This window comes from Lygodium microphyllum, chromosome 19 (genome assembly GCF_053477565.2).
Source record: "Lygodium microphyllum isolate KBCC chromosome 19, Lygodium_microphyllum_v1.1.10, whole genome shotgun sequence".
NCBI lineage: Eukaryota > Viridiplantae > Streptophyta > Polypodiopsida > Schizaeales > Lygodiaceae > Lygodium > Lygodium microphyllum.
Window position 1 is genome coordinate 405,149 of NC_141153.1, and position 25,698 is coordinate 430,846.

The window sequence follows — 25,698 nt, forward strand, 5'->3', positions numbered from 1 at the left end:
AGACTTGAACTCATAAACATAGGTCTTGTGTGTGTGGACAATGACACTGACACTTTATTGAAAAGAAAAGAGTACTATCATTGCATTAAGAAAAGGAAGCAAGTACAATGCTTTATAGGAAAGTAGTAAACTGCAATAGGCTCCCTTGTGCATATGGGATAGGTAAGCCTACATGTCCTTAGCCCTGAAGCTCCATACAAAGAGGGTGTTAGTAGGTGTGATTGTCTGAATCTCAACAATAATAAGCACCAACAAAGGAGGCTGAAAATGGAAGAAGTGGCAATGTTGTTGAAGAGAAAGAAAAGAAATGGAAGATTAGAGAATCCCTACTACTATTGAAGAATTGGAGATCCTCATTGCCAAATCCACTTTCTACAAGACTGGCATCCCTCAATGGCAGATGCATGTCACTATCTTGATGCAAGCTTTATGTGATAGACTGATGTTGAGACTTCAAGCTCGTATGGTGTGTGTCCGCCGACAGAGTCTTAGCTGTATCTAGCTGTATCAGCAAGTGTGGGACATTAAATAAGTCAATGTCTTTAGACTTATTCAGTACTTGGTGTGAATGGTCTTATAGACCTTAGTGTGTTGTAATCATCTGATATATATGGGTACTAAAACATAAAAAGAGAGTGAGAGCATACGGCTCCTTAACAGTGGTTCCCATTCTCTGTCTCTGTCTTTCTCACTGTTAACATGGTATCAGAGCCATGAATGGGCTCTTTGGAGGATGGCATTAGTGGAGCAAATCTTGAAGCTTGAAGAAAAAGTATATTTCTTGAAGAAGCAAACTGCCATTGACCTCATGTGAAAGGTATGCACTTCAGTTTGAGTCTCTGGAACTGTTATATCTTGTTGGGGGTTGCTCAAGGGATCAAAACATGTAGTAGAGCCTATGCATGATTTCATTCATGCTCAGCATGAGCAGAAAAATGTAGATGTGGTGCTGGATTTTTTGCGCCTTTTTTTTTTGGGAAGGACTGGACAGCTCAAGTCATTCATTAATGCACTCTATTTCTCATGAAGGAGGAGCAATGTTATGTAAAGCTTAGAGAATCTTGGTTGGGCATGGTAAAGTGGGTGCTAATCTTCATAACCAGCAGGTCTGAGGTAATATCTCCAGACAGATCACAAATTTGGGGCTAATTGCTACCTACACTCTGTTGGTCTAGCCCAAGGCATAGGAAGGGTGCATAGTGCTCTACTACTTGATGAATCACTTGTCAAGGGATTTGCAAGATCCCATGGTATTGATGCTTTGTCTTGAGCTCATCTTTGAGCTACATGGTTATGTACATATTTGAAAATCGGGATAGACCTATCACTAAACTGTCAGGGAGACATACTCTTGAAGCTTGGAAGCTATCTAACATGTACAATGAGCTTTGTTTAAGCATAGGCATATTTGGCAAGGTACAAGTGTTGTCTCTCATGCTTTTGAGCTTGGGTTTGGAATGTCAAATGCTCAGAGTTTGCAGGGAATAACAGGCCAGAAGTTTCTAGCACTACTACAGGAGGGCACTATTTGGTCCACAAATGCCTTTGGAATGATGCAAATGATCATCAAGAATGCTTGGTAAATGTCTATGCAACACCGATGTACATCTGGACATGACGAAAAGGGATTAAAATTTCAGTTTTGGAATGCATTTACAGATCTGAAAATTATAGACTGAAATTTGAAATTGAATGTATAACAATTATCACTTGAAGGTTAAAGCGGTTTGACATTCGCTTGTACTCGTAAGGCTTGAGTCATGCCATTGGGGCTATAGGTGTGTTGTGGGGTATTGTGAGCATTAAATGCCCAAATTTTGGGCTGATGTACTATTGGCTATAGTAGGGTATTGATTGTTTTTATTAGTTAGAAGGATATTTGGCTTCCATACATGATGTACATGCATTGAAGTGTGCCCAGTTGGACATGTATGTATACTTGCATGTAATAACAACTATCTAAGATGCCTTGAGGTTGTTTGAGGTACATACACTCTATTTTTTGGATGGAAGAGAAGTTGTGGATAACTGTCATTTGATGCTTACAAACTGCTTGTCTGTACATGAACAATCTACTTGATTCCATGCTAGTTATGTAGTGAATATAGTCTATATGCAGGCTACCATACCTAAGTGATTGCCAAGTGTTAGGAGATGTATAAATCATTGGTTTTCAGACTAAAATATTGACTGTCTGAGCACATGGAGTGCTGAAAACTGTCATAAACAGTTGGAGGTTGAAACTGAATTGTCAGGAAGATTTTTGGCTTGTAGGTAGTCAGGCACAACATACGACATGGCAAATGCTGACACGACAGACAATATTACCCAGATTGTGGGGGAGGAATTGGATAGCCATAATTATGCGATATGGAAGTTTTGCATGAAGAGCTTCTTAATCGGGAAAGAATATTCGGAGTTGATGACTGGAGTAGAAGCCGAACCTGAACTCCCAGAGAGACCTACAACAACTGATCAAAGATGACTACACCAAGCTTGGACAGAAAGAGGTCGCAGGGTGTTGCATTGGCTGTCTCTATGTATATCAGATGCCATGGTAATCTAGATAATGAGCTGCAACTCTCCTAAGGATGCATGGGACATTTTGATCAAGTACTCTAGAACCACTACAAGTGCCATGCAGATACAGTTAAAGAAAAAATTTAACAATATGGAGAGAAAGAGCAAGTCTATACAGGACTATGTGACAGAGATCAAGACCATTGCGGATTAGCTGGCATCTCTTGGTACTCAGGTTGAAGATGAAGATATGGTTGATGTGACTCTGAATGGCTTGGGTCCAGAGTACAAGTCTTTTGATAATTCTATGTCTGTGTGGGCTGAAATGCTTGATTTCAATGAATTGGTTGCATTGCTTATCCATGAGGAGGTTAAACTTGGCTTGGCTATAGGTCAAGCAGTTCCAAAAGCAAGGATGCAATCTTTTATTCCAATCAATGTGGCCATGGTAGCCATGGTAGAGGCTATGGTTTTGGCAGAGGAGGCCATCAAAACTCATGCTAAGGACTGCTGGAAGAAGCAAGGCAATCAGAAGGGCAAACAACATGGAAATTTTGCTACGTCCAATCAAGCAGATGATGCTTCAGGAGATAGATTGTTTGCCATGCAGTATGTGAAAGATAGGGGCTACTGAAAAATCCACTGATGATGTAGTATTGTACATTGATTGAGGGGCATCAAAGCACATGACCCCTCACGATGATTGGTTTACTGACATGGTAGCTGAACAACATGGCTATGTATGCACAGGTGATGACACGCATCATAGCATTGAGCATAAAGGCAAACTGCCTCTTGTGGTTCATGATGGCAGAAAGAAAAATTTGCATGATGTATTGCATGTCCCATCAATAACGAAGAACTTATTGTCTGTTGGCCAGATGATGGAGTAGAACTTGCAGGTTAGGTTCAACAAGAATGGTTACTTTATTGAAGAGTTTGGAAATGGATGCAAGTTGATTGCTCACGGTCATAGGAATGGTGAAATATTTACTCTTGATGCCACTGTGCACAAGCTAAATTCAGCTATGTTTGCCCATGGTTTTGGCATTGTCAGAGATTTGGAAATTTGGCATAAGAGAGTGGGACATGTGAATTTGCAGAGGCTGCAAATTATGCAAAAAAAATAGCTTATTACAGGTTTAGCCAAGTTCTAATACACAGACATTGGTCATGTATTCGATACTTTCTAGTTTGGTAAGCAGTCAAGGTTGCCATTTGTCAGGCATGTAAGGCAGCGTACATGTCCATTGCAGTTAGTGCACTCTGATGTTTGGGGGCTAGCCCATAATGCATCTATGGGAGGTTCAAAGTACTATGTGACATTTATTGATGATTACAGTCGCTACACTTGGGTGCATATTCTACAGAAAAATGATGAGGTTTTTATTGTTTTTTAGCAGTTTAAAAAGTAGGTTTAAAAGGAATTTGATTGCTATATCTCTTGCTTGAGATCAGACAGAGGTGGAGAGTATGTGTCAAATGAGTTTGACAAATTTCTAGTTGAAAATGGCATATGTAGGCAACTTACCTGCAGCTATACTCCACAGTAGAATGGAGTGGCTGAGCGTAAAAATAGGGTATTGATGGAGGATGCTCGTGCCATGATGAATGAGAAGAAGATGCCGCTCTATTATTGGGCTGAGGCTGTTATGACAGCCATGTATATCTTGAATCGGACTCCCACTGTAGATATTCATGAGATGACACCATTTGAGAAACTGAATGGCTATAAGCCAAATGTAAGTCACATGAAAGTCTTCGGTTGTCTTTCTTATGTGCACATCCCAGAGATGAGAAAAGGAAGAAGTTGGATCCAAAAGCGCATAAGTGTGTTTTCATAGGATATTCGCAGGAGAAGAAGACATATAAATGCTACGATCCCTCTACCAGGGAACTTTGGTGAGCAAGGATGTCATCTTTGATGAGATGGCCTCTTGATATGTATCACCGGGCTGCAATGCCATCGAATATGCCTTCTACTCATGTATCTACAACTGATTTGCAGTAAAGTACTGCCATGATAGGTCATAGTGGTCAAACGGTATCTCCATGGACAGGGAGATTGCGGAGCTCTGGCTCATCGTCGTGACACCACTATGTCAGTGAGGGGGAGACATGATGATGTAGTGGACAACAAAGGAAAAGGAAAATTCATTGATGATATATCTGGTGTGATGACACCTAGTAGGATGACTTTAGGCTATGACTCAACTAACAGTCTAGACAGTGAACTTGGTATTTCGACTGTGTATACGCCTAGTACTAGGCAGAATAGGTACATTTTGCCTCATGAGAGAGGGAAATTGAGCATTGCACCATAGCCTAGATACTCATAGAGGGTCAGATATCCTGTTGACAGGTTGACGTACAATGGCTACTCTGCAAAGCATTATGCTTACATGACAAAAGTGATGGAGATAAAAGAGCCAGGTACATATGCTGAAGCAATAAAAGATGAGAATTGGTGTGCAACTATGGATGAAGAAATAAATGCCTTGGCCGAAAATAAAACATGGGATCTTGTGCCATTGCTTGAAGGGAAGAATACCATTGGCTACAAATGGGTCTAAAAAATCAAATGCAAGTCGGATGGCAGTGTAGAAAGGTACAAAGCCATGCTGGTTGCTAAGGGGTATGCCCAACAGTATGGACTTGATTATGAGGAAACTTTCAGCCCTATTTCCAAGATAGCAACCATATGCACTATGATTTCTTTGGCTACTACTAGAGGCTAGAAATTGCAGTTAGATGGACATGAAGAATGCATTCCTCAATGGTGACTTGGCAGAGGATGTCTATATGGGTCAGCCGGAAGGGTATGTACACCCTGATTTTCAGCACTATGTATGCAGGCTGAAAAAAGCATTGTACGGGCTGAAGCAGGCTTCGAGAGCTTGGCATACAAGGATCAGTAACTACATATAGAGCTTGGGATTTGATGTTGGTAGGGCTGATCACAACCTATTTACAAAAAAGAGTGATAGAGGTTTGGTAGTGCTGGTCATATATGGTGATGATTTGATAATCACTGGTGATGATGACTTGGGCATACAACATGTAATGAAGATGTTGAAAACTAAATTTGACATGAAAGACTTAGGTAATTTGAAGTATTTCTTGGGCATTGAGGTGGTTACATCTGAAAATGGTTTATGGTTGATGCAGAAGCACTATGACATGGAAATGCTAAAGAAGTATGGCATGGCTGAATGCAAACCACTGGATACACCTCTTGATTAGAATGTAAAGTTAGACATGAGAACTAGGGCTGAAGTTGAGGATGTGACTATGTACAAGCAGATGGTTGGCAGTCTGATTTACTTGACCATCACTAGGCCTGATTTGAGCTATGCTGTAGGGCTCATAAGACAGTTTATGTAGAAGCCTCGGAAGCCGCACTTGGATGTGGTTAGATGCATTATGAGATATGTTAAGTCCACTGTAGATTATGGGTTGTTCTATGTGAGAGATAAGACCTTGAAATTGGTTGGATACACGGATGCACATTGGGCAAGATGCTCATATGACCGTAGATCTACGAGTGGCTATGATTTCGGGTTTGGAAGCGTAATGATTAGCTGGAGTAGCAAGAAGCAGCCTACGATTTCTTTATCAAGTACTAAGGTAGAGTACAGGGGTGCTACATTGGCAGCATGTGAGATTGCATGGCTGCTCAAGCTTATGGCTAATTTGGACATACAAGTAGATGCTCCAATGACTCTACTATGTGACAATCTTAGTAGTGTACTCCTGGCCATGAATCCAGTATACCATGCCAGAACAAAACACATTGAGACACACTACCACTTCATCATAGAGATGGTTCTTGTAGGAAGAGTTGATCTCATGCATGTGAAGACTGATGAACAGGTTGCGGATATCTTTACCAAGTCTCTGGGTAAAGATAAGTTCAGTGTTTTCAGACAGTTGCTTGGTGTTCAGTTGTTGTCTTGAGCTTGAGGGGGAGTGTTGAGACTTCAAGCTCGTATGGTGTGTGACCGCGGACAGAGTCTTAGCTATGTCCAGATATATCAACAAGTGTGGGACATTAAATAATTCGATGGCTTTAGAATTATTCAGTACTTGGTGTGAATGGTCTTATAGACCTTAGTGTGTTGTAATCATTTGATATATATGGGTAATAAAACATAAAAAGAGAGTGAGAGCATACGGCTCCTTAACAGTGGTTCCCACTCTCTGTTTCTGTCTTTTTCACTATTAACAATTGATCCCAATTGATCCCACTATCTTCTAAAGCAACAGAAAGTTGTATCACAATAGCCAAATTTTTCCCACAAAAGTGAAAAGAGAAGCAGGAAACAGAGAATGACCATCCATGGGAGATTTGGCCTCCATTAAAGAATTTCGAGACATCATCAAGTGGGAGATTGTGAAGAAGCTTCAAGAGCCGTGGTCAGTTGAGGTTCATAAGAATAAGAAGAAAAAATGTTGGAATTTGTTCGTGAATGCTCAACAAAAAGATACATGGGATGCTTGGTGCACTGACAACCTTCAGTTTGTCCAATTGGTAGCCCACTGGAAGCTAGTAGATAGAGTGTTCTTCACAGCCTATGCTATTGACATTTGAACAGTTGGTATTATCAAGGCAATGGCACTATGGAGATCCTCAGAAGAATGATTTTTGATACCTTCAGAACTAAATATCTTCCCCTTTGTAGTGGAATGAAAGTTGAATTTAGAGATGTTGAAAAGAAGGAAGTAGAAGAAATGTTGGTAAGAGAGTTCTCTAGAGACTGAAGCCCTTTTGATTTTGTTGAGTACAAGAAAATTGGGTGGAGCTAACTCCCTTATGAATGATGAAATCACCAAGAGGTAAGCATTATAATGAGTCTAGAGGTATTTGAGAAGAGAAAAAACAAAAATCAAAGACAAGAACAAGCTAGCAGTAGAAGCCTCCTTTGATGCCCTTATGGCACTCTTTATAGAAGTCCCCACAGCAACTCAAGGTCCCCTTCCTAATTAGATTTGTCTTGGAAATATTGATAATAGGCTAGTGACTGTAGTCTTGTTGCCCATATTGAAGGGAGAGTACAATGAAGATACTGATCTTCATGTAGCCAAGTTCATAGTAGCATGTGTAGCCAACAATGCTAGAACCCCCAAGCATTGGTTGGCAATATTCCCTACCACTTTCAAAGGCACAGCATTTTAGTGGTATGAGAGAAAAGAAACATGACCTTTTGGCACATAGGATGAATGATCTGAAGTTGGCCTTCCTCACTAAATTTAGGTGTGAAGGTTTTGAAGAGCACATGCGAGAGGAGTTCATGAACTAAAGTTAGTTCTCTAGTGAATGGGTAGAATCGTATGTCTCTAGAATGAAATCCATACTGAAGAGATGGACCAACAATCACTTGGATGAAGGCATCAAGAAGGGAGTTTTTCTTAGAGGCATACAAATAGAAGTTTGTAAGTTTGTGGAGCTGAGAAGACTAGTGGACTTGCAAGCTATAGTGGAAGGTGCAAGACTATAGTGGAAGGTGCAAGACTATAAGATGAAGTTGAAGAAAGGTTGTCAATGATCTCTGGAAGAGGAATCTTACCTCCTCCCGTGCCAGGAATGGTATACATACCAAATGCACTCCTAGGGATTGTTCCCTAGCCCTACCCTCAATTGCAAATAGTGCCACGGTATAGTGCACCGAATCCACAATGGTGGTAAAAAACAATACTTCAAATGATAGTTCAACCACAACAACGGTGGTCTCAAATAGTTCCCCCAATGGCAACTCAACAACAACAATGGTGGCAAACAACAATACCTCAAATGATGGTTCAACCACAACAATAGTGGTCTCAAATAGTTCCCCCAATGGCAACTCAACAAAAACAATGGAACTCTACCAACTGGAACAAAAAATTGCCAATGTCAACAAGAGCTTTGAATCAAAATCAGAACAAAGGATCCTTTGGAGAAACTCAACCAGTTTATGTAGTGATTATGGAGGCTTTGTAAAACCCTACTATGAGTACTATGAGAGGAGAAAATTTGAAGAATTGTTTGCCCAACATAGTTGCCAGCATTAAGAAAGAGTTGATGGATGTGATTATAGAACAGCTCGACGTTGAAGGTGAATACTGCCAACATATCCAATCCTACAAGGAGGTGGAAGATATGTGATGTGCTCTAATACATGGTGTGGAAAGTACCATCAGATAGGACATTTAGCCATTGAGTGTAGGCAAAAATCAACTATTCCTAAAGCCTTCTGTTCATATTATTTAAGGAAGAACCATATAGAAGATATCTGCTCTTTAAAGGAGATGCATGAAAGAAGGAAAAAAGATGAAGAAGCAAGATTCAACTTGTTAGAATCCAAGATGACCACTCAGGATATTGGACCAAATCCTAGAGAGTTTGGTCCTAATTTTTGCCCAAGGAGGTTTCCCTCTCAAAGTTGTAGAGGACGATAGTTTGGTGGTGGCCAAAGATTAGAAGTGGAGTGTTAAAGATGTGAGAAAAGGGACATATCTCACCAAATTTTCCAAACCCTAGAAGGTCCATGGACTAGAACCCCTTATGTAGTCGATGCAAAGGAGAAGGCCACATTACAAAAGATTGTCCCAGTCCTGCTTATGTGAAATCCAATACCACTAATAACCAATAGAAGACCCAAGAACCTACCCTGGGGGGTCTACTAGGGTTTACCGTATGGTACCACATGAGTATAAGGGAGGGGGGTTATTTAAGGGAAGGAAGGTACATTTTATAAAGTAAGGTCCCATAAATAGGGGGTAGATAAGGGGTATTTTCATATATTTCTTGCATGCAGGTGATGTCTCATTATTACTACTAGTGAATCCCCCATGGAACCTACCTCCTACTTGGTGGAATTAGAAGTTGCTGCAATAACACATGCCAAGAAAAGAGAATCCATAGTTTAAAAAGAGAATGTTCCATTTTTCAAAACAATAAAGATCAATCTTCCAAAAGAGAAATAGAATAGTACATGATACAATGTTATAGTACAGAGTAGTAGAATGCTACAAACGAATATACAAACAATTATAGAGACAAGACCAGAGGTCCAAAAGATAAAGGATACAGAACTACCCCCAGGGATAGAAGAAGTGCAGAGGTTGTTGCTTCTAGAAGAAAGAGGAAATATAAAATTAGGTGTTGCCCCATTCGCTAGCCAATTGGAGAAGCCCATGGATCCTATCAAAGAATATAACTTGGTTAGAGACCTGGATATCTTCAAACCAAACCTAACATTTCGGATGTTGTCTCCCAGTTATTGAAAGAAATTCAAAAGTATACTAACAAGAAGATGTGTCCTAAGGATTACTCCTACAACTGTCCCTTAGTCCAATAAAGCCCTAGGCTTATAAAAGAAGTGGATGTGGCTAATGCCTTCCTAGATCCTAGTACCCCAAAGATTGGTGTGTGGATTGAGGTCGCTTTATTGTAGATGCATTGATTGATGGAGGCTCATCAATGAACATAATGACGGATGTGACAATGAAGGATCTAGGCTTGCAAGGTATGTAGCCTACATAGTGGCTTATAAGACTGGCAAATCATAGTAGAATTAGTCCTTTGGGTATTCTCCCATATGTGAAGAAAACCTTGGTAGAAAGAGACTATTGGCTGACCTATTTGGTAGTAAACCAAATTCCTATGGGACCTCATATCCTTTGCTACTGGAAAGACCATGGCTTTTTGAAGCAAGAGCACAAATGGATTGATTCAAAGGAACCCTAACCCTAGGTAGCGGACCTAACAAAGTGAAGTTGCATGACTTGCAAAAAGGTAATGGATCCACTTCTATCAAAGTCTTAACAGGCTCCTCCAACGAAGTGATAGATGACACATTATCAGACAAAAAAGCTGTCAAAAGAATCTTTCCCAAGAAAACAGAGGCACACTCCCTGACAGTGGGCACTATAAGCCAACTCCTCAAGATACAAAGTCCTTGCCAATGGGTGAATACCTCCTGCTGCTTGAACTAGGAATGAATTCTAAAATCATCTCTACTAGTGAGATAGAGGCATGGATGTATTGTTCTCCTTGCTACATGGCCATAGCAAAGCCAAAGACAGAAGTAGAGACAAAGAGAGACATAGGAGTAGCACTAGAGGCAAAAGCAGAAGTAGAGGATACAACAGAGAATATGTTCTTTTCTTATAGAGCTCCTACTACAGAGGCATAGAAGACAGAGCTTGAAGAGGACAGTGATGATAGTGTAGAAGAAGATTATGAAATTAAATTGGAGGAATCTATCTATCTTGAAGAGGATACAAATGAGGAGGAAGTTTCAAAGGCTACAAAAGCTGAAGATTCCATGCTATTGAAAGGAATGACAATGGTAGTCTTTGGAGTGGTAACTGGAACTTATTATATGTGAAACCTTTATAAGAAAATGATTAAGTAGAATAATCCTTCCTTTACTATAGTGGCTCTTGTCACCCTAATCTATCCTTCTCAAGAAAGAACCTATGCTTATAGAGTGATGTCATTTGGGCTCTCTTAACGCTCTTGATACCTTTTAAAGAGTGATGGTGGCCACATTCCAAAATCATCAGCATGATTTCATTGAGCTATATCTATGTGGGAGCTTTCGCTCTACTGCCAAGACCCATGGACCACTTATTGTTTCAAGCATTCCAAGCGAGCTCTAATGGTTATCTCTCACCTAGCCGATGCGCCGTCGATCCTACGAGTGTAGTGAGCTTACCTTAGTGCCGATATGAGTTTCCTCCTCTCTCTCACACACACTAGTAGCTCCATGATCCTAGATGCTAGCTCAAGCATCCTCAAGCCTCCTCCACCTCCAAGCTCCATCCTCCATAGCCATGCGCGCAAGAAGAGAGAAGAGAAGAGAAGAAGAGAAGAGGAGATGGTGAAGAGCTTCACCCTCTTGATCCCTCACTCTCACACACTCACTCCCTCACACCCTCACACTCACTCCCTCAAGAGCACCCACAAGCAAGAAGATTAGAAGGAGAGAAGAAGAAGAAGACTCTTGTTGCCACATACCAAAAGAATCATCTCTTATTCACTTTTTGAACTTTATATATACAAATCCTAAAATCCCATGGGCACCCATCCCTTTTTTACATGACCGGAAATTGTGGCAATGTCCTTTTTCCATTTCCCTCTTCTAGCCTTGTGCCTCTAGCCTACACCCATCTAGTATTTTACAATTGGCACAGGAGGGAGCCTGGCGCTCTTTTACAAGAGTTTTTCGAGTCTTTTGAGGCGCCTTTTCATTTAAGGTTGCGCTTTTTGCCCCGGTTCATCTTTAGAGGCCGCCTGCGTGTCTTTGCTCTTTTTCCATCTTCCTTTTGCTTTTTCCTCCATTTTTCCGCCATCTCGACTTGGGGTTAACAATCTAGATGACTTTTGTATCTATAGCCTAATCAGTGAGCATTGGGAACACTTGGAGTAGTATTTTGATAGATATCGAGAGTATGGGATCTCTCTCAACCTCAACAAATGCATCTTCAGATTCTCTTCAAGAGTTCTTCACAACCACATTGTCTCTACACAAGGGATAGCAACAGACCCTGCCAAGATTGCGAAGATTGTAGCTTTAATGGCACCAACCAGCCTCAAATAGTTGAAGGAATATCTTGGTTGTGTAGGCTATTACAAACGGTTCATTGCACACTTTGCAAAAAAGAAAGTCCCCTTGCATAAGCTCCTGAGGAAAGATGTAGAGTTTATGTGTAATATTGCTTGTGATGAAGCATTTGACACTCTAAAGCAATGCTTGATTGAAGCACCCATCTTGCAATCTCCTAATTGGATGAAGGAATTCCATGTGCACATTGATGAATCTATCAAAGGTTTAGGTGCAATATTATATAAAAAAGAATCCTTGTAGTTAGATCAGCCTATCTACTATACAAGCCAAAAAGTAACTCATCCAGAAAGAAACTACACAATGATGGAGCTCAAATGCCTTGCAATGGAGTTTGCCTTGAAGAAATTCCAACACTACCTGCTATCAACATGCTTCAAATTTTATGTGTATCATGAGGCACTATCCTTCCTGATGAATAAGGCAGATGTAAAAGGCCGAGTGGTGAGGTGGCTCCTTCTATTCCAAGAGTTTGATTTTGAAGTGGTTGACCAAACCTGGTCGCTCCCATGTTTTAGCTACTCATCTGTCACAAATCCCTTAAAGCAACGAAGAGAACAAGATGACCCAGACCTCCCTGATGCTTTCCTCTTTCTGGTTGAGATTGTAACTGCCTGGTATGTAGACATTGCCAACCTCTTGGTAACACAATAGTATCCTCCTGGTATCTCTAGTTGTGAGAAGAAGAAGCTTGTGTTGGAATCAGCCCCATATACCCTATTAGGTGGCACTCTATACAACAGAATCACATATGAAGTATTATGCAAATGTCTTACTGCGCGAGAGAGATTGGGATAGTTTTAAAAGTGTGCCATGATGAGCCCTATGGAGGAGAATTTGCAAGAGAAGTGACTGCTAAAAAGGCTTTGCTAGTAGCAGGATACTAGTGGCCTACATTACACAAAGATGCCTACAAGTATTGCAAAAGTTGTGATGCCTATCAGCGGATGGGAAAGCCTACCAAAACCAGTGCTATGCCCCTACAACCCATTCTTCCCCTAAGGCCATTCAAGAAGTGGAGTATCGACATTGTTGGCCCCATCGATCCACCAACCAGAAGGAAGCAAGACATATACATTTCCGTCTATGCAGACTATGTGACAAAGTGGTGTGAAGCCAAAGCTCTAAAGCGAGATGATGATAATAGCATGGCCATGTCTATGTATGAGAATATCATCACCCATTTTGTCAGTTCCCTAGAGCTAGTAAGTAATAGAGGTACTAATTTTCTCAACAAGATTATGGAAGAAGTGAAAGAGCTTTACAAGATACGCCATCACAAATCCACATCCTACTACCCTAGAGCCAACAACCAAGTCAAAGTTACCAATTTCATCCTTTGCTTGATCCTAACAAGGACAATTGTTGCACATTGTCATGATTGGGATGATTGACTTACAAAGGCCCTTTGGATGTACAGAAACTCCCATGAGGCTGCTATAGGATAGATATCCTTCCAACTAGTGTATAGTATAGAAGTTTTTTTCCTTGTAGAGCTAGAACTACCTTTTATGTGAGCAGCTATTTAAGAATGCCTAGGCGATGATAAGTCCTTACAGCGCCGTCTTCTACACTTGGAATGTTGGGATGAGACTCATCGAATGGCCCTATAGTGTATGAAAGCTACCCAGGCTCGACACGAAAGGCTTACCATGATAGCTTCATCAAGCATAAGGAATTCAAGGAAGGTGACTTAGTCTTGGTCTATGATTCACGATTTGGCAAGTTTCTAAGAAAACTATAACATCATTGGGTGGGCCCTTATAAGGTACTTGTTGTTAACTCTAAACAACTCTATCATCCAAGTGTAGGCCGTCAATGCTTTTGATGATATCTTTATGATTAATGGCTATCACTTCATAAAGTATTATTATCCTTGGGGATCCTAATAGTTACAGTCGACTGACCCATTTCATTTTGGGTGTCTCACTATAATCCTTCTCATGCTGCTATTGATAGTCATCATGCTCATCCTAATGAGGTGGCCTCGCTCTTCTAGCGCCTCACAACCACCTTTCACCCCTACTTTGCTCCCTTCTTGTCTAATCCAATAGAGAGGTGGCGAGGATGGTTTTGATACATGGTATTCCTACCATTCTCCTCTTCAATTTTTTTTAAATAGAAAAAAATATAAATATATATCAACCATGGGAGAAAATGACTTCCGTCCCTGTCACGTCGATCGATTCTTTGATAAAGGGTGAAAACGCCCTCAGGAGTAGGGAGAAAGAGAAAAAAAGAGAGAGAAGAAAATCAAAAAATAAAAAATAAAAAATAAAAAATGTTATGGGAGAAATTGAAGAAATTTCCTATCATAACATGCCTCATTCCAAGAAAAGGTGGTAAATACCCTTGGATGGGAAGTTGGCTGTGGAAAAGCTGGTAACACCTTGCAATCCATATCAGTTCATTCTTCAGTCAATCTTCTAGGATCCAATTCCAAGGCTACTTCCCTTGATGTGCTGTGTCCTGTGACTCTATAGAGCATCTGACTCCTCCAGCAGACGTAACCTCCTATATCTATAAGATGTTCTTGATTTATCGGCTACCTCCTTGGTACGCCTCTTCATCAGATTAGACACAATGTGACATCATCAGCAAGCCAATGTTAATCTTCATTGATAATCCCTCGAGTGACATGAGATTTCATCCTATAATTGGATAGGGATGTGAGTATGGGCTACCCTCTATATTTATCAAATGAGTGCGAGATGTGTGAATGGAGAATTGCACATACGGGCTGGGCCTCTCAATGCACAAACCACAATCTATTCCTATGTACAGCACTATAAGGCTTCCTAGCCTTCCTTCTTGCACCATATATTGGCACATGATAGGATGCACTGCTATACCATCAATTGCACACAAGACATACAACCTTTGCACAAGTGGCAGTGAGGATTATATCAATGGGCATGAGGAACTCAGTTTCCCTTTTGTACCTATCAATAGAGCGTGAGACATCAGGGGGGCTAAGCGTGATTGATTTCCCTTTCATCAAAACTGAGAGGTGAGAATTGAGAGATGTTCTGACAATTGGCATCAGGTAGGTTTTTGTTTCCCTATGTCACACCAGACGGGCCTCCACCATCACTACACACACATCACTCTATTTGGCACACTACTACACTACAAGGCTCCATGGCCTTCCTTCTTGCACCTATGCCAACACAAGGCAAGATGCACTGCTGCACCATCAACTGTGCATGCTAGCATACTCTTTCTAAACCATCCTTCTTATTGATTTCTAAACCAAGTGTGAGATATGGGTTCCAATCATTCTCCTCAAGTGACATGAGCTATGGGGTGAGTGCATGATCTATCATCATCCCCACAAGTGACTGTTGAGATTGAGTGTTGTATTCTTTGCCGTTGATGGCTTACCGGGTCTTCATCAATGACATTACCTCCGTGGATACTGTCGCATGGTCCCTACCATGATACAAGCATATTGTGATGAACCTTGGTACCTCCTGTGGATGATTTCTACATACAACGCGTCGAAAGTTTCCATCAACCAACTAAATAAGCCAAGTGTTTCTAACCCTACCTTTTGCATTCATTTATGTGCATGTCAAGTGTTAGGCCCTTGTTGATTAGTCAAACCGATTTTTTTACGTCTTAAGTGTGGGCACGCTTCCTTGCACGTCTCAGTTGCATACATTCTTGAACACCCTGTTAATTGATCTAGATACCATCTCTTATTTTTTTAATGCCTTGTTGAGGTCCCTCCTCCCCTACCCAGCCTATTTTACCCTGTTCTCGTAGTTTTCTCCTGCCCTTTCGGTTGTTTCATCATTTGGCTTCTCCTCTATGTGAATACATTCTCTATTCACCACAATTGCAATCTATCTCTTTACTCTTGTTCGTCCCTTTGAATAGGCCACTTTTCCTTTTTATGACTCTCTGTTCCAAGCAATGATTCATTCGTTATTAATTTTTTTAAAATTTTAGGCGAATCTGATGTGTTTCCATGCAAATGTATATTTTCGCACCAGAACTGTAGTTTGATATGATAGCCTTGATATTTCCCTTTTCTTGAATATTTTTCCTTTTAGGGTACATATTTTCGATGCACAGGTTGGTTGTTATTTATTTTTGCATGTTTATTTTTACGTAATTTTTTTCTCTTTTTTTCATGTGAACATGCTCTTTTTTTGTTGGAATGACATCTTGTTTGGATAAGCTCAAACTATTAGTCCCTTCGGATATTTTTCCTTTTTCTCCTCCTCACTCTAATCTATTAATTTTTAATTGTGTTTCCTTATGCATTTTTGTCCCTTTTTCTATGTGAATGCATCTTTCTTCCATCGGAATTGAATTTTGATTGGATTGCCCTATTGATCATCATTCCTTAGACAATTTTCATTTTTGTTGTCCCTTGTTCCACTTGACGGATTGTTTGAAATTAATTTTTGTTTGGAATTTTGGGTGTGTTTTTATCATTTTTTCCATATGACCCACTACAATTGTCATGGGAACCATATTTCCACTTGATAGCCCTATCTAGCTGTCCATCCAAATATTTTTCCTTCTTGTTGCATTCCAATATGACTTTTTGATTTTTTTGTCATTAATTTTTTATTACGTTGGGTTTATTTTTTTGGTTTTTTCACACTCAAATCTTCCCATTTTTCTTTAGGACAATGACTATGGGCAAGACCCAGTCCGTGTGTTCAATTTCGTAGATGAATCTCACACGGACTGGGCAAGACCTAGTCCGTGTGTTCAATTTCGTAGATGAATCTCACTCTCATCAATTTTTTAATTTCTTCCTTAATAGTGCGAGTGTGCTTTCGATTCATGGGATACAATTCTACTTGGCCAGCATTGCATCAGGTGTCATCAGTATGCTGTGAGTCACCACACTCTGGTCTACTCCTTTAAGTTCTTCTAGGGACCAAGAAAACACGTCTATATACTCTCATAGGAGAGTAACAAGACTTGCTTCATCTTGCTCAACCAAGTCATCCACTATAAAGACAAGTCATGGGTTCTCCCCTTTCTTAGCTAAATTGACCTCCTTGACCTTGGCGGGTCCCTCGATTGGTTTGCTTACTTGCCCCTATCATTTGGCTCCCGCAAGATCACCACCCTATCTCCATTTTTGAACTTCGTGAATCATGATGGTAGGTCTTGCGGTTTTTGATGTTTTTCTGTCCACGTTTTGTTGCTTAGCATTGGTTGTTCCTCCCTTAATCGTCAGCGTTGTAGGTGAATGGGTAGGTCCCCCTTAGTGCATCTAGTCTTGGGAGGCTGAGGTATTCTAGGGTCACTATCTGAGCTGACTTTCGATTTGGAATCGAACTCTTCATTTTTGCTAGGTGCGTCACTTGGTTGGTTGGGCTAGGCCTGCCCGCTCGTAATCGATTGCACTTGTGTGCTCCAACCAAGTTCGATCGCAATCCTTATGTCTGAATCCACCTCTAAGTGCACTCTGCTTGCATGGTCTGGGGTCTACTTGTATTTTTTCAATTACATGCCCCTTAGTGTCGTTCTCTAGGGTATCAATTTCCTTTTCGCTCTCACCATTGAAGGAACAACAATCCTCATATTCATTGTCAGACCTCTTTGTCAGGTTGCTCCTGATTCTCCTAGTTCTAACTATTCCCTTATTGTTGGTTGAGAAGGCTCAATTGTACTTCAAGTTCAAATCGTGCACCTTCGACCGTCGCCATTCAGGCTCATCCAACAGATCTTGGAGTGGCTTAAGGTTCATTGCTAGATTTCTAGCCAACTTATTGGTTAAGTATGCTAGGATCTCCTGGAGCTGACGTCTATTACTTGGGACTCAGAATGCAACATGAGTGGGTCTTCCACATAGATTCTCAGTCATCATGCAGAGTGGCACTGAAGGTGTGTCCTTGAACTTATCAGTTGCCTTGACGGTTTGTTCATACTCTTCAGCATTTGAGAACGGTAGGTCGATGGTAGCAAGAATGTGCATCCGGTCTCCCTCATCCTCAGGGCAAATGATATACTCGGTAAGAGCTCCATAGGATCCCCTAGTTTGTCCATCACCCTTCAACATGGTGGAGATGGCGTCTAGGTCGACTAGCATAGTCTTCCAAGTGTATATCCATCCTAATCTCTGCTAGCTCTTGTCCTGACTCAATGCCCTTCCCTTTATCCTAAGTGCTTGGGTCTGCTCTCTCACTCATAGTTGGGGTTCTCTCAGAATTCCTAGCATTGGACTCTTCCTGATTCGAGCCTTTGGAGCCTCATTCCTTGAGCTCGTCATCCAACCTAATGGCTTCTTCAAAGACCCTTGCCAGTGTGTCTTGTTGCAAGCTTGAGTTGTTGGCCAAGGCTTTGTAGAGCTCTTCGCCTCGTATTCTGTTGAGGAATACTATGGATACTACCCTTTCGGTTGGTCTCTCACCCATGGGAATTCTCTTGAAGAGGCTCCTCATGTGGGTCACATAATCTTGAATATCCTCTCTCTCTTTCTACTTAACATTCATAAGTTGCACTAACAAGTTATCGCAGTATCCAGGTTCAGAAAATCTCTTAATGAAGAGATTTTTCAAGCCATTGAAATCGGCACACTCCGTAGCATCTAGACTTGTGTACTAGGTCTGAACCTTGTTGTCTAAGCATAGTCCAAAGGCTTGGGAGAATTGAGTAGGATTAGTGAGTCCATTGGCCTCGCAGACCTACTCGAATTGCTGCATAAAGTTGTATGGGTTGTCATTTTCTTGGTATTTGCCCAGCTACTTTGCTACCACACAAATTTTCGATTGGCTCTTAAAGCCTTGGTTAACTCCCAACCCTGTCAATAGTGATGTTGCCAGAGCTATGGCACTTTGTTTTGCAGCCGTGTTATCTAGTAGTCACTTTGTCAGGAGCTCGCTCAGTGTAAGGTCTCCTTCCAGCGCTCTCTCACTCTCTGGTTGATTTTTACCTACTAGGGTTGGCACCCTCTGGATTGTTACAATATAGACATGGGAATTCACCCTACGCAAGGGTATATGAGGGCAGATGGATGTAAATGGTCTTAAGAGGCAGGGAAAACCCTAACCCTAGCTTGGTAGAGGCTATATAAACAACCTATGGGTCACTATCAAGTGTGAGATAGAGTGTACCCAAGTTGTACTTTGAGCAACTTGGTAAGCAAGATTTTGTTATTGTACGTTGAGTTCTCATCTCCCTCTTGTGCACATTCTTCTTGTTGCAACTCTGGTTTTCCACATGGTATCAGAGCCTCCTCTAATCCTTTCAGCTTCCTCTAACCTCAGCCTCACTAAGTGCACAAGAAAAGCTTCATTATCTCATATTGGACCTTCAACCTCCATAGCTACCTTGACCCCTTGACCTTGGAGGACCTGTGGAAGCCAAAAGAGAGCATTTCAACTCTTGGCTTCAACTGAGAACTTCTTCCCCAACACAAGGCATTTCATCGTGGCATGTTAAATCCAGGGATTAGTTGACGTGGAGGGCAACATTGCTCAGTTCCTAAAAACAGTGCAGTTTTGGGTAGCGTGATGTTCCAGGGCATGGTGTGGTTTGTAGGTGGCACAATCTTACTCGCCACCATGAGTCTTTCAAAGCCCCCCCTATGAGCTATCTCCCTTTAAGAGGGTTTGGTGAAATTCTTCTTGTGATGGCTGCAATCAACCAAACCCTAACTATCTATTTCGTGGCAGCCATAGCCAGGAAGCTTCAAGCTTTTTCATTCTTCAAAATTTTCAATGTTTGAGCACTAATAGTGATTCTAATCATTGATTAATCTTTCTCAAAATTAGTTGAAGGTTTGGAAGTTCCATTTCAAAGTTCTTACACTCAGTGGATCTCTTTAATTCAGCAAACAATCCACATCTTACATCTCAAGTGGCATAAACCTTGAGATGAGTGCTTGTAAGCACTAATGTTGCATTTTACAATCATGGTGCTAGTTGGATGTTGACTCAATCTGGTTTTTTATCAAACAATTAAATCAATCAAAGTGTCTTATAACATTCATCCCTTCCTGCTTGGTTGTAAGGCTGTGTACAACTATAAACACATAGACCGTATCCCAATACTAGTATGCTGATACTCCTCTAATAGGCCACATTATTGGGAAGAGCCTGAAGCCCAGTCAAAGCTCACCTTGTTGAAACCTAGAAAAATAGTAAAGCCTAAATGAAGGGTTGTTTGAAGAACAAGACCTCCTAGATCCTATCTTGAGATATTGCATATGTATGATTTCCACCCGTTTTCAACTCTACAACTTTAAAACTTGGCTATCAGTTTTGTTATTTGGTTGTACTTGGCCACCTGTAAAGGATTAGACATTGCCATTGCTTAAGGCAATTGGTAAGACCTTCCTATAATGGCCATGGCCTATGCAGATGTAAGGCCTCAAATTCATAACTTTAATGGAAAAGATTTCCATCCTTAGCAAAACTTGGTAAAATACAAAATGATGGAAAGAGGCTACTCGCCCTTCATAAAAGAGACCAATGTAATTGACCCATCCAATAACCTTGATGTAGAAGATGATGAACTTCCATCATCATGCTTCATTTAGATGAATCTTTAATTCATCATCTTGACCAACTCTCTACTGCCAAAGAAAAGTGGGATGAGCTTGAAAAGCTCTATGGTGCTACAGGGAAGAACTCCAAGATATTTCTCAAGATTGAGTTTTTCACCTTGGAATACAAACAAGGAGAAGATCTAAGCAAGTTTATTTCACATATGAAGGGGCTTGTGGCATAGCTTTTCTCCATTCAAGCATCCATCCATGATGAAGATGCCATTGCCATCCTGCTAAAGTCTATGAAGAAGGTTTTTCCAACCCTTGTGACTACCCTAACCAATATTCCAAACCCAAATTTGGCAAGTACCATCCAGTCTTGGTTGGATGAAGAGAAGAGAAACCATGTTGAAGGAACTTCAGCAGTCACTTCCCGTGAGCAAGTGTTAGTCCATACCGCTTCTACTAAGTGTTCCTTCTGTCACAAAAAGGGCATATTGTAAGCAATTCCTGGAAGAAATACCCTGACAAAATGAAGTGCAACAAATGCAAAAATACCTGGCATATAACTAGTAAGTGTCCCACTGTTCCACCAGTATCTAAGGAATTGGAGGCGAAATTTGCCTCCCAATCCACAGATGACCGACTATTTTGAGTCTTGTAACATCCTCTACCTATGAATATCCTTGAAGCCTGATTTATAAAGGCATCCCATTTGATTTAGGGGGGAATTTTAAACATGTCTTGTGATGCAATGCCACCCTAGTATTGAGGGGGGGTGTTACAATAAAGACATGGGAAGTCACCCTAAGCAAGGGTCTATGAGGGCAGATGGATGTAATGGTCTTAAGAGGAGGCAGGGGAAACCCTAGCCCTAGGTTAGCATAGGCTATATAAATAGCCTATGGGTCACTATCAAGTGTGAGATAGAGTGTACCCAAGTTGTACTTTGAGCAACTTAGTAAGCAAGATTTTGTTCTTGTACTTTGAGCTCTCATCTCCCTCTTGTGCATATTCTTCTTGCTACAACTCTAATTTTCCACATGGATCTCTTGCATTTCTAAACTCTGGCATAAGTTCCTAGTTTGTTGATCCTAGTTGTATGCTACTAGGCTTGCAGAGCTCTGTGGGCCAGTTTTATTTCCTCCTCTAGGTCTACTAAGATGTCCTCGACTGGTCTACCACGATGTTCTAGCTGGGTTTGAGTATCGTATTTGTACACTAATTGTCGGACAACCTCAAGAAAGTCTCCTAGGTTAAGCTCCTCATTGCTTCTATGGCTTGAGCTACCCTCTTCCATGTCTAGGACTTCCTGTACTGCCAAGTCCTTGATCACATCGATAAGGTTGGGTAGATCCACCTCCACAATAGTACGCATCTGGTTTTTAGTAGTATTCCTCACTTGGTCCTCCCTTTGGGGATTCAATCACCCGCCTATGTCTTTGGTCTTCTCCTTACTGGCGGGTTCCTTCAAGTTATTACGTTCGGGTGAGTTTCTTATTAATTACAATCAGTCCTCAACTTACCCTCACTTTGTACGTGTGTGTGTGTGTGTGTGCTCTTTTTTGTGCACTATGCAAAGTCAAGCTTTTAATTTTTCTCAGTTGTTCTTAGAGGACTAGAATTTAGAGTGAGTGAGAAGACAAGTGCCTAGGTGACTCTATCACTCTCGTCGTGGGTTTAGCCTAATAGGTTTGCATACCAATTTTTTGGCCATCCCCCTTGGTTTATAGGGTTCTCTGCTACTCTCTCTACCCCGTCATGATTTGATAGTGCTCTAAGACTCCACTTGATGCTGTTGTCGGGCTGAATCGCTAGATGGTTGACTAGCATCACCTCTATGCTTGAGTCTCGCTGATACCTTTGTTCCTTGTGCTAGAAAGTCTTCTCTAGCATATGTGTGGTCTTTGAATGTTCAGATAGCTAGTGTCTAGGTGGTTTGTTCTAATGTTCAAAAAAAAATCTCAAAAAATTAGACTCGACCCAATAGGTCCAAATTGTAGGTCCAATTTTTGATTTGGCCTGTTTGAATGGCCAAGGGCCGAATGAGAAATGGCCGAATGAAATTGGTCTGAGTGTCAAATTTTCTCACTCTGAATGAGTTTGTTCGAGGGCCAAATGGCCAAACTGTAGCGAGCTAAATTTATTGGTCCGAGGGCCGAGTGGCTGAATGATAGTGGGGCAAATCGACCAAGCCAAGGGCTAAGTGGTTTGTCTAAATGGGTTTGGGCTGAATGGCCGAGGACTAAGTCAAGTGGGCCGAATGCAAGTTGGTCCGACTGGTTGACTCGAACGGGCCGAGCAGTGGGTGCCCGAGTCAAGTGGGCTGAATGGCTGAATACAGGGTGGGTTGAGGACCAAGCCGATTCTAAGACTCGGCCTAGAATTGCCATCACTCACATGGGCTGAATGCGACGCATTTTTCACCAAGCTTGCACAAAATTTGTTGCGTCGAGTGATCGAGGCCTTCCCACTGGTCGAGCACCTCAAAATCCTAGCTACACATGCAAGGGAAGGTGTGGGAATAGATGTAGTGGGCAATGAACTCGTCAATGATGAGATTGAGGCAAGTTTTCGCAATGAAGCTCTCTCTCACTCAAACACACACACACACACTCTCTCTCTCACACACACTCTCTCTTAGGCAACCTAGGTTTCAAATGAGCTTCCCCTTGGTCTCCTGGCTATTAAACCCCTCCTCCAAAAAGTTCTTGCCACTCCTACCCCCTCGCTTGTCGGTCTCAACCCCCTTCAGCTCTCATTCCTCTCATTTTTCACAGATTAGTGCCCTGTTTGGCTTGTTTTATAGTGCAAACCCTACACTTTTCCAATCGATTTTCTAACCTTAACCTACTCTAAATGAACTAGAATTGAAATCGAGGTACTGAACTAATTTCTTCTACTAAACTAACCATCAAAGATAATAATATACTTACTTGTGGCATGAATTAAAGACCCAAAAGCTCCTATCTACCTCAAGCTCCGGTTCAAGGATGGAACCCTTACTTTGATGCTCGATTTGAAGTGTGTGAGCACTCAAGCTGGAATTCATTGGTCATAGCAACGAAACCAAAATATAGAGGCGAGCATGAGCTCTACTGCCAAGACGCACTGACCACTTATTGTTCAAGCATTTCAAGCAAGCACTAATGGCTACCTCTCACATAGGCAATGCGCCATATCTCTCTCTACAAATGTAGTGAGCTTACCTTGTTGCCCAGTTGAGTTACTTTCTCCCTCAAACACTCTGGTAGCTCTAGAATTCTTGATGCAAGCTCAAGCATCCTCAAACCTCCACCTCTAAGCTCCATCCTCCATAGCCGCATGCGAGACAAGAGAAGAGAATAGAAGAGGAGAGAAGAAGAAGAGAGGCGATGGTGGAGAGCCTCACCTCCTTGATCCCTCACCCTCAAACACTCACTCCCTCACACTCTCACACTCCCTCCCTCAAGCACACATAAGCAAGCAAAGAGAAGAGAAGGAGAGGAGAAGATGAGTCCACTTTGCCACGCATAAAATAATGAGCTCTCATTCCTCTTTTGAACTTTATATACAATGCCCTAAATCTCATTTGGGTAGTCATCCCCTTTTTACATGGCCGGCATAGCCTAGGCCCTTTTTTCCATTGTCCTCCTATCTTCCTAGCTTCCTTCCTATTGCCCATCTACCTTTACAATTTGCACGTGCACTCTTAAAATAAATCATGGTATGCCTTGCACTCTTTTACAAAAGCATTGACTTGCACTTTTTCTTATGCGCCTTTCTCCTTGACTTAGGACTTTTTTGTACTTCTTGTGTTTCCATATTTCCTTGGCGCGTCTTCATCTCCCGTTTCACTTTTACCTTGGCCTTATCTTCTACTTTAGGTTTTCTCAATTTTCCACCTTGTTTATCTAAGGGTTAACAAAAACTCAAGTAAAGATGAAGTGACAATGATACTGTTGAGCTATGAAAGGATGCTATAGTGGCTCTAGTGACTCTTCATATCAGACATACCTCTTGGGAGGGGTATCAATGACCAAAGAGAAATTATGGATGGTTATCCTTCATTATTCCAATGTACTATTGTGAGAGAGCATATGTGAGAGAGATAGAGTGTGAGAGATAGCCAACTTTCTATGAAAAACATTGTACCTACATGAGAGAGACTATGAAGACATTGAATATGAAATCTATGTGATGAAATTCCATTCAAAGTTGATATCTCTTTTGTATCATTGAGGTTCTTTGACAGTTTCTATGAAGAATATGATGAATGTGTTGAAGTTCTATTGTGATAAATCCGTGGGAGAATTGCTATATGATGCTGCGTGAAGATTGATGTTGTTTTTATTATTGTGGTTGATTAAACTTTAAAGAACATGATTGTTGATGATACAAGATAGATTTTCTTGCAATAGACTCCATGTTTTTCTAGTGTCTCCCTTGGGGCTCCACCTCTAGTGTGTTGACAATAAATAATCCACAAAAGTTTCTAGTCATTTGAAACAACCAACATTTGTCAACAACCAAGAACCTTTGTCACCCAAGCCAAAATAGAACATCCAACAACAATAGCCTAGTGCAGTTGCTCACTTCACTAAAAAGGTTCCATAAGGGATAGCTAAGAAAACATTATAGGATCAACAACCTCCCTTTGAGAGTGTTTTCAAGAACAAATCTAGAAATTTGAAGACCAAGACTACATCCCATGAGTTTGAGGATCCTAGTGTTCCATAATCTTTGACTGACACGATTGACCAATCCACTACCTCAAAAGTTACTACTTCCAGTTTTGAGATGAATCACACAGAGTCATAACCTTTGGCAATGCCCAAACATGTCATTTTAGCTAAGGAACAAGCCTCTAGTACTTCAATGTCACAAGAGAATACTAACTCTAGCCTAAAGAGCATAATGAATCCCATGATTCAAAAATCTTGCTCTTCTCGGCTAGAAGATCTAGTGCATTTAAAGCCAATTAATGGATCTCTCATGGAGGCTTTAGAAAATTGGGACAACAAATTCAAGGTTACAAGCTCTAGGGAACTACATGAAACACTATTCACTTCACTCACTCGTGCATATATTCATGCCAACATTAGAATTCAAAATTTTGAGGATAAG